Here is a 10,764-nt window from a genome sequence, read left to right on the forward strand (position 1 = left end):
TGCACCACAGGTATGGATGGATAGTATACTTGACGACACAGCTCAGCACTTACTCAGCCATTGAGGTGACGTCACAAATCCTCCCACAAAACGCTGAGTCCCTCCAGTGTCCCCAGCACCCCTGGGTGGTGGGTGCCGGGCTGATAGCCATATGTGTAAAAAAAGAATATTGTTTTTTTGTTGTGGAACTACAAGGCCCAGCAAGCCTCCCCCACTTGCTGGTACTTGGAGAACCTCAAGTACCAGCAGGCGGGGAAATAACGGGCTCGCTGGTACCTGTAGTTCTACAACAACAAAAAATACCCAAATAAAAACACAAACACACACACCGTGACAGTAAAATTATTGAGACAGGCTGTAGCATGTGGATGCATGTAACCCTATAAAAGTGATGGATTGGGTGACTATTACAATACCCACTGTTGCTGTCTGTAAAATGATGGATTTATAGATTGCTCTGCCGAGATATGTTTTTTTTTCTAAAATGCACCACAGGTATGGATGGATAGTATACTTGACGACACAGAGGTAGGTAGAGCAGTGGCCTACTGTACCGTACTGCTGTATATTATATTATTTATTATTATTATCCTTTATTTATATGGCGCCACAAGGGTTCCGCAGCACCAAATTACAGAGTACATAAACAAATAATCAAACAGGAAAACAGCAACTTACAGTTGATGACAATATAGGACAAGTACAGGGTAAATAAACATAGCTACATCAGCAGATGACACTGGAATAAGTATCAGGTGGCAGAAGACTGCTGGATTTGGTGCAGCTGAAGATTATTAAAGTAAGAAAAGAGTAAGCACATGAGGGAAGAGGGCCCTGCTCATGAGAGCTTACATTCTAAAGGGGAGGGGTAGACAGACAGGGGTGAGACAGATGGGGTACATAGAGAGCGTGGAACAGACGTTTAGGATGAGATTTGGCTGGGTTTGGTGAAGAAGTGGGTCTTGAGAGCCCATTTGAAGTTTTGTAGAGAGGTGGAGAGTCTGAGGGGGAGAGGTAGGGAATTCCAGAGAAGTGGTGCAGCACGTGAAAAATCTTGGAGGTAGGAGTGGGAGGAAGTAATCCGTAGGCAGGAGAGTCGGCGTGCATTAGCAGAGCGAAGAGGACGGGTGGGAGTGTAAAGCGAGATAAGATCAGAGATGTAGATGGGAGAGGAGTGGGTGAGGGTTTTGTAAGCAAGTGTGAGAAGCTTGAAATGGATTCTGAAAGGGAAGGGGAGCCAGTGAAGGACTAGTAAGAGAGGAGAGGAGGACGTAGTGCATTTGGTGAGGAAAATGAGCCGGGCAGCAGCATTGAGGATAGATTGGAGTGGAGAGAGGTATTTGTCAGGAATGCCAGTCAGGAGGAGATTACAGTAGTCCAGTCTGGAGATGACCAGTGAGTGGATAAGAGTCTTAGTAGCATCCTGGGTCAGAAAGGGTCTGATCCTGGAAATATTTTTTAGATGAAAACGGCAGGTTTGTGAGAGGTGCTGAATGTGTGGTTTGAAGGAGAGGGAGGAGTCAAGGATTACTCCAAGACAGCGCACTTGGGGGGTAGAGGAGATAGTAGTGCCATCAATAGATAATGAGATTGTAGGAGGTGAGGTTATGCGGGAGGGAGGGAAGATGATCAGCTCGGTCTTAGACATGTTAAGTTTAAGAAAGCGCTGGGACATCCAGGAAGAGATAGCAGAGAGACAGTTGGAGATACGAGTGAGGAGAGTAGGGGAGAGGTCTGGAGAGGAAAGATAGATTTGAGTGTCATCAGCATAGAGATGATATTGGAAACCAAAAGAACTAATGAGCTTACCTAGTGAGGACAAATAGAGAGAGAAGAGGACCAAGGACAGAATCTTGGGGTACCCCTACAGTTAGTGGAAGTGAGGGGGAGGTGGAGTCATGAGAGGAGACAGAGAATGAACGGTCAGAAAGGTAGGACGACAACCAAGAGAGGGCAGTGTTACGCAGACCAATGGAGTGAAGGATTTGCAGTAGGAGAGGATGGTCCACAGTGTCAAAAGCAGCAGAGAGATCAAGTAGAATAAGTAGAGAGTAGTGTCCCTTAGATTTAGCAGCATGGAGGTCATTGCATACTTTTGTAAGGGCAGTTTCAGTGGAGTGGAGAGGACGGAAGCCAGACTGGAATGGGTCAAGCAGTGAGTGTGAGGAAAGAAAGGAAGTAAGGCGGTTGTAGACAATACGCTCAAGGAGTTTGGAGGCAAAAGGGAGAAGAGAGATGGGTCGGTAGTTGGAGAGAGTGTTTGGATCAAGGGTAGGTTTTTTAAGAATAGTCTCCTATTCTGATGAGAGCGTGCTTGAAGGCAGAGGGGGCAGTGCCTGATGAGAGGGAGAGATTGAGAAGGTGGGAAAGATGGGAACAAGCAGAAGAAGAGATGTGGCAGAGGAGGCGGGAGGGGATAGGGTCAAGGGGGGAGGTGGTGAGGGGACAGGAACGAATGAGGGCCATGACTTCCTCTCCAGATGCATGGGAGAAAGATGACAGAGTTGGTGCGAGGGATGGGGAGGGTTGGTAAGGGATGGGAGAAGGCTGGTTACTGATAGTCTGGTGTGATGTGATGTCCTGACGTATGGAGTCAATTTTGGATGTGAAGTAAGTGGCAAAGTCAAGAGCAGAGAGTGAGGAAGGGAGACGAGGTGGAGGTGGGCAGAGGAGTGAGTTGAGAGTGGCAAAGAGGCGCCGGGGGTTGGAAGACTGGGAGGAGATGAGGTTCTTGAAGTATGACTGTTTAGCAAGAGAAAGGGCAGCACTGAAGGATGAGAGCATAAGTTTGAAATGGAGGAAGTCTGCCTTAGAGCGTGATTTCCTCCAGTGTCGCTCAGCAGTACGTGAGCATTTTTGCAGATATCTGGTGCATTTGGTGTGCCAGGGTTGAGGTGTTAATTTGCGAGGGTGAACAGTGGTTGGTGGAGCAACAGAGTCAAGAGCAGAAGTAAGGGAAGCATTGTATGTGGAAGTGGCTTGTTCAGGGCATGAGAGAGAAAGAGAGAGAGAGAGAATAGGAGAGAGAAGTGAGTCAAACAGGGAGGAAAGGAATGTGGTGTCAATAGCTTTAATGTTACGCTTAGTGATGGTAGCCTTAGGAGGTTGAGATGGGGAAGTCGAGAGAGATAGGTTGAAGGAGAGCAGGTGGTGGTCAGAGAGGGGAAATGGGGAGTTGGAAAAATCAGAAATATCACAGCGGTGAGTGAAGACCAGATCCAGTGAGCTCCCATTCACATGGGAGGGTGAGGAGGTCCACTGGGAGAGACCAAGTGAAGAGGTGAGGTTAAGGAGTTTAGAGGCAGGGGATTGTGTGGGGATGTCAATAGGGATGTTGAAATCGCCTAGGATAATGGTGGGAATGTCAGAAGAGAGGAAGTGAGGAAGCCAGGAAGCAAAGTTGTCGATGAATTTGGAAGCAGTGCCAGGGGGGCGGTAAATGACAGCTACTCTAAGATGGACTGGTTGGAAGAGACATATGGAGTGGATCTCAAATGTAGATAATATAAGGGATGGTTCTGGTGGTATGAGTTGGTAGGAGTAACTAGAAGGTAAAAGGACCCCAACACCACCCCCATGGCGACCCCCAGGTCGGGGGGTGTGTGTGAATGTAAGGCCCCCAGCAGAGAGAGCAGCAGCAGAAGTAGTGTCAGAGGGCGTAATCCAAGTTTCAGTAATGGCTAGTAGGTGTAGGGAGTTGGAAATGAAAAGGTCATGAGTGGGGACCAGTTTGTTACAAACGGATCTGGCATTCCAGAGGGCACAGGATAGGGGGTATGAGTTTGTGGGAGAGATGTGAATTAGATTTTCAGGGTTGCTGTAGCGATGAGGTGGGATTAACTTTGAGGGCAGGGATGAGAGAGTAGTGATGGTACGGGTGCCTGAGATAGGAGGGGAAACTGCAGGAGGTGGGCAGAGAGGGAGGTCAGTGTGATGTGGATGGGGGTGTGGGGAGGTGACAGGGAAGGGAGAGAGGGAGCAGGGCTGAGTTGTGGGGTAGCAGGACCATGGGGCAGAGGTGAATGAAAGTGGGGTAACAGGAAAGGTGGGGGAAGGAAACAGAGGGATGGAGGGGAGACAGAGGAGGAGGTGGAGGAGACTAGGGGGGGAAGGATAAAGATACATTATTAGGTAGACACTGAGTGATGTGGGGAGTATAAGAAAGCATTGACATAGTGTTAAGTAGATAAATAGGTTGAGGGAAAGTGGAAGTAGGAGAGGAGACTGTAAGGGAATCCGAGCAGAAGAATTGTAGAAATGCAGGTGAGAAAAGCAGTGTAGGCTCAAGGGGTGTAGATTTAGTATGAAATGAGTCAAAAGCGTAGATAAAGTGGGTGCAGAAATGTATTTGGAGTGTAAGAAATGAAAGGATTGTGAGAGGTTTAAGAAGCAATGGTAATTATGTTAGATGTTTTAAGTGTTTGCAGGTAAAATTGCATTGGTGCAGCTGTGCTTAAAAAACAAAATTACAATAATACAGATACAGGCATTTGTAGGTGAAATGGATGGTTTATGAAATGTCCAAGTAAGGTAGTTCTGTGCTATGTAATCAGATGCAACAATCAGGAGGTGAGTGATCTGAGGAGTAAGTGACTCACATTTGTTATTAGTTCTTCAGTTTTCTTTGTTTTGTTAGATTGGTGTGCTTCTGTTTTCCTTCTTTTTCACTTCGATTGAACGCTAATTGAACACTGCTGTTATGTGTCAATTTTATCATGCTTTTATAAAAATGCACGCTTAGATCAATAAATGCACAGCCAAATGGCTTTGCACAGCCTACACCATTGGACTTTAGTAGAAGACTATTACAAGTGAAACCAATAATTGAAATCTGTAACCACACCCCACCCCCTCAAATGCCAGGCAATAAATTACCTTAAAAACAACAACCAGGCATTCCACAAAGATTAAACTGGGTCTATATCATTCAAAACTTTAAAAAAGTACTTCAAAATCACATACTATGCAATAATGTTTCAATTTGCATTACCCAGCAGAATTAGCTTTGCATATATAGATATAGTGCAGCAGAATAGATTGGTGGTTGTAGTCAATTGTAATTACCCAGCAGAATTAGCTTTGTAGATATAGTGCAGCAGAATAGATTGGTGGTTGTAGTCAATTGTAATTACCTGTAGGTGACAAGAAGAGAAGAAACGTCAATTCACAATCGATATCAGCTGAAGATAAATTAACGCTGATTGAACGCTGCGTTATGTGTCAATTTTATCACGCTTTGATAAAAATGCATGCTTAGATCAATAAATGCACAGCCAAACAGCTTTGCACATCCTACACCATTGGACTTAAGTAGAAGTCTGGTGGTCAGCAAAATTTTGCACTGTCCTCCTACTATATATAGTGCGCACAACTACTAAAATACACCACAGGTATGGATGGATAGTATACTTGATGACACAGAGCTAGGTAGAGCAGTGGCCTACTGTACCGTATTGCTATATATTATATACTGGTGGTCAGCAAAATTCTGCCCTGTCCTCCTACTATATATACTGCGCACAACTACTAAAATACACCACAGGTATGGATGGATAGTATACTTGACGACACAGAGGTAGGTAGAGCAGTGGCCTACTGTACCGTACTGCTATATATTATATACTGGTGGTCAGCAAAATTCTGCCCTGTCCTCATACTATATAATACAATGCAGAACAGATATGGAGCATTTTTCAGGCAGAGAACGTAGATATTTTCAGCACACTGAGCACAGATATTTGCAAGCACACTGAGCACAGATATTTGCAGCACACTGAACACAGAAACTGAGAAAACGCTGCACGTCCTCTCCCTATCATCTCCAATGCACAAGTGAAAATGGCGGCGACGCGTGGCTCCTTATATAGAATAGAATAGCTGCTGACGGGCACGATTGAGGGAGGAAAGGGACATTTGAATCCAGCCCATAGATGCAATGTGAATATGTAATTTGTACCTTCCTATCTTAAAATGTATATACAGTGTATATGTCACAACTGAGGGCCTGAGCTGACTGGAGGCAGCCTCAGTTGTAGGGGCTGAGGTGTAGTGGAACCTGGGAGGTTGTATCAGACCCCTGGACATGTAAGTTAAATGTAGAAGAATTGCCCGAAGGCGTGCCCACGACAACCAGGATAAAAGTCAATGATGTTTATTTTGACAAACTCCATGCATCACAGCAGTAATAAAAGAGAAACATAAAATCAGCAGAGAAATAATACAGTTCCAGTTAAATGAAGCTTGAGAGCGATGAAATATGATTGATATATGGAGTTTGAGAGCGGTGAAATAATAGTGCCGGTGGTGAGTGGTAATCTGCGGAAATGATACCGGCACTTTAAGAAGAGCTGATCTCTGCTGGAAGCTAGGCTGGAAGCAGGTAAATCTGTAACTGGAAACAGATGAGTCCCAGAGGACTGGAGAGTCAGGCTGCACCGCAGGTGGTAGACTAGAGCGGGTCTCTTTAGTGGAGGTTTGGAGATGGTAACTGGAACCTGGAAAACAACCACGGGAGAGAGACAAACTGGAACTAGGTTTGACAACCAAATCACTGACGCCTTCCTTGCTCAGGCACAGAATACTTATACCTGCAGCAAGGAAGGGATTGGCTAGGCAATTATGCAGATTACAATGGAAACAGCGGATTGGTGGAAATGAACAGGTGACAGAATCCAACATGGCTGCGCCCATGCAGACACTTGGAGGGAAGATTGGTTTGATAATCCATGTGGGAACTTTAACAGCAATGGCGGCGCCGGCCACAGTAAACAGGAGACGCCAGACTGATGAGTGCACATTTGAACCACGCGGGCAACAGCGGAGGCCGCGGCTGACATAAGCGCCACTCTGACATCCTGCATGCAGAAACTCAGGGACGGCGGCGGAGGCCGCGGGAGATGCCATTCAAGATGTAACATGGCGCCGCTGTGACAGCGTCTCAGAGTGACAGGAGAGGAGGCAGGAATGGGGACATCAGAATAACAGATGGGATCCGGTCCTGGAGCGCTGAGCCAGCCTTAGGAGGCATCTGAAAGGTAAGTTATGGCGTCCAGATACCCGGATCGTGACAGTATACACTAGAGGTCTTTCCGAACCCCCTATTCCTAACATTGTAATTTGCTTTAGGGCGCACCTCCAATTAGTCTAGTGTTTCTTGCTGCCTTTCCAATGAAGCAAGTTTAATTTAGTAATAGGTGAAAAACCATCCCTACAAAGGTGTTAATCAGAGACTTGGCTTTGTGGACACTTTTCAGAGAACAACTTTGTTAGCATAAAATTAAAAAGCCAGAAAATGAAGAGCTGTTTAATCACTCAAATGGATTTTTTTGCCAGCATATTTCTTTTTCTCTGCAACCCACTGCTAAATTGTGCTTCCTACTTGTTTTTATAAAATCACTGAATCAAATCTAACTCTGATTACATCAGAGAAGGCCAGGTACCCTACACCATTACAGGGGGTTTGAAATTTTGACTTGTCTACTTAAAGATCACCAAAATCTGATCACAAGGTCAATTACGTCCCTGGGTGGGATTGAACCACCAACCTTTTGGTTAATAGCCGAACACACTAACCGATTGCGCCACAGAGACACTTTGCAAAAAGTACATACTGACAAAGGCTAATAAGCATTTATCTAGAACGTTTCCTAGAAAAACTTTAAAAAGTCAATAATCTGGAGAGTTTTTGTAAGACGTTTCTTCCATCAACCAACGAAGAAACACATTGGTACTTTTCCATGATGAGTGAGTGCTTCGGGTTCTCTTGCACTTACATGTGCAGCAGAGTACTGCAATGGAAGCATGCTGGGCCCATAACCCAGAGGTAGGCAGATTGAAACTATCCTCTGCTATATGCATTTTTTTTTTTGTTAATTAAAGTAATCCAAAACTGGGATTGATATTTTGGTTCTTTTATTTTTACTTAAAGTACAATAACTTTTACCATTTTAATTTGTTTTAATAGTATATTGACAGTATTGTTTTCTTTCAAAAATCCACTTAATTTTCTTTACCCTATTATTAAAAGGGTAATTGACAAAAACAAACTACATTGTCACCAGAAGAGCAATACAAAATGTACAAGTGATATATTAAAATCATCTTTCCAGCTTGAATTTCAATGATGCATTGGGGCAACGATTTTGTTAGCAACATCTTCACCCTTAAATAAAGATTTTCTTAATTCCTTACCTGTGTGCTAATTAGATATCACCTTGTTTTCACATTAAACAGACTTCCACATGAGAAAGCAGCAAGGATGCAGTGGCGTTAATGTTTCCTGGTGTCAACCTGTATTATTTCAGTAGACATTGAAATGAGGATGCATCTTGCTGCCTTTCCAATGAAGCAAGTTTAATTTAGTAATAGGTTAAAAACCATCCTTACAAAGGTGTTAATCAGAGACTTGGCTTTGTGGACACTTTTCAGAGAACAAATTTGTTATCATAAAAATAAAGCCAGAAAATTAAGAGCTGTTTAATCACTCAATTGGATTTTTTTTGCCAGCATATTTCTTTTTCTCTGCAACCCACTGCTAAATTGTGCTTCCTAGCTGTTTTTATAAAATCACTGAATCAAATCTAACTCTGATTACATCAGAGAAGGCCAGGTACCCTACACCAGAACAGGGCGTTTGAAATTTTGACTTGTCTACTTAAAGATCACCAAAATCTGATAACAAGGTCAATTACGTCCCTGGGTGGGATTGAACCACCAACCTTTTGGTTAATAGCCGTGCACACTAACTGATTGCGCCACAGAAACACTTTGCAAAAGTCCATACTGACAAAGGCTAATAAGCATTCATCTAAAACGTTTCCTAGAAAAACTTTAAAAAGTCAATAATCTGGAGAGTTTTTGTAAGATGTTTCTTCCATCAACCAACGAAGAAACACATTGGTACTTTCCCATGATGAGTGAGTGCTTCAGGATCTCTTGCACTTACATGTGCAGCAGAGTACAGCAATGGAAGCATGCTGGGCCCATAACCCAGCGGTAGGCAGATTGAAACTATCCTCTGCTATATGCATTTTTTTTTGTTAATTAAAGTAATCCAAAACTGGGATTGATATGTTGGCTCTTTTATTTTTACTTAAAGTACAATAACTTTTACCATTTTAATTTGTTTTAATAGTATATTGACAGCATTGTTTTCTTTCAAAAATCCACTTAATTTTCTTTACCCTATTATTAAAATGGTAATTGACAAAAACAAACTACATTGTCACCAGAAGAGCAATACAAAATGTACAAGTGATATATTAAAATCATCTTTCCAGCTTGAATTTCAATGATGCATTGGGGCAACGATTTTGTGAGAAACATCTTCACCCTTAAATAAAGATTTTCTTAATTCCTTACCTGTGTGCTAATTAGATATCACCTTGTTTTCACATTAAACAGACTTCCACATGAGAAAGCAGCAAGGATACAGTGGCGTTAATGTTTCCTGGTGTCAACCTGTATTATTTCAGTAGACATTGAAATGAGGATGCATCTTGCTGCCTTTTCAATGAAGCAAGTTTAATTTAGTAATAGGTGAAAAACCATCCCTACAAAGGTGTTAATCAGAGACTTGGCTTTGTGGACACTTTTCAAAGAACAAATTTGTTAGCATAAAAATAAAGCCAGAAAATGAAGAGCTGTTTAATCACTCAATTGGATTTTTTTTGCCAGCATATTTCTTTTTCTCTGCAACCCACTGCTAAATTGTGCTTCCTAGCTGTTTTTATAAAATCACTGAATCAAATCTAACTCTGATTACATCAGAAAAGGCCAGGTACCCAACACCATAACAGGGGGTTTGAAATTTTGACTTGTCTACTTAAAGATCACCAAAATCTGATAACAAGGTCAGTTACGTCCCTGGGTGGGATTGAACCACCAACCTTTTGGTTAGTAGCCAGACACACTAACCGATTGCGCCACAGAGACACTTTGCAAAAAGTAAATACTGACAAAGGCTAATAAGCATACATCTAGAACGTTTCCTAGAAAAACTTTAAAAAGTCAATAATCTGGAGAGTTTTTGTAAAATGTTTCTTCCATCAACCAACGAAGAAACACATTGGTACTTTCCCATGATGAGTGAGTGCTTCAGGATCTCTTGCACTTACATGTGCAGCAGAGTACTGCAATGGAAGCATGCTGGGCCCATAACCCAGAGGTAGGCAGATTGAAACTATCCTTTGCTATATGCATTTTTTTTGTTACTTTAAGTAATCAAAACTGGGATTGATATTTTTGCTCTTTTATTTTTACTTGAAGTACAATAACTTTTACCATTTTAATTTGTTTGAATAGTATATTGACAGTATAGTTTTCTTTAAAAAATCCACTTAATTTTCTTTACCCTATTATTAAAAGGGTAATTGACAAAAACAAACTACATTGTCACCAGAAGAGCAATACAAAATGTACAAGTGATATATTAAAATCATCTTTCCAGCTTGAATTTCAATGATGCATTGGGGCAACGATTTTGTGAGAAACATCTTCACCCTTAAATAAAGATTTTCTTAATTCCTTACCAGTGTGCTAATTAGATATCACCTTGTTTTCACATTAAACAGACTTCCACATGAGAAAGCAGCAAGGATGCAGTGGCGTTAATGTTTCCTGGTGTCAACCTGTATTATTTCAGTAGAAATTGAAATGAGGATGCATCTTGCTGCCTTTCCAATGAAGCAAGTTTAATTTAGTAATAGGTGAAAAACCATCCCTACAAAGGTGTTAATCAGAGACTTGGCTTTGTGGACACTTTTC

At 42.4% G+C, this 10,764-nt stretch overlaps 1 non-coding gene across 1 annotated transcript; it reads right to left on the reverse strand.

Annotated features, from left to right (window-relative positions):
- Positions 1-9,859: 9,859 nt before the first annotated feature.
- On the reverse strand, positions 9,860-9,933 carry TRNAS-ACU (transfer RNA serine (anticodon ACU)). Its single transcript has one exon. It is a non-coding gene; the product is annotated as a tRNA-Ser (tRNA).
- Between the last annotated feature and the right edge of the window lie 831 nt (positions 9,934-10,764).

This window comes from Pseudophryne corroboree, chromosome 3 (assembly GCF_028390025.1).
Source record: "Pseudophryne corroboree isolate aPseCor3 chromosome 3, aPseCor3.hap2, whole genome shotgun sequence".
In the NCBI taxonomy this organism is placed as follows: Eukaryota; Metazoa; Chordata; class Amphibia; order Anura; family Myobatrachidae; genus Pseudophryne; species Pseudophryne corroboree.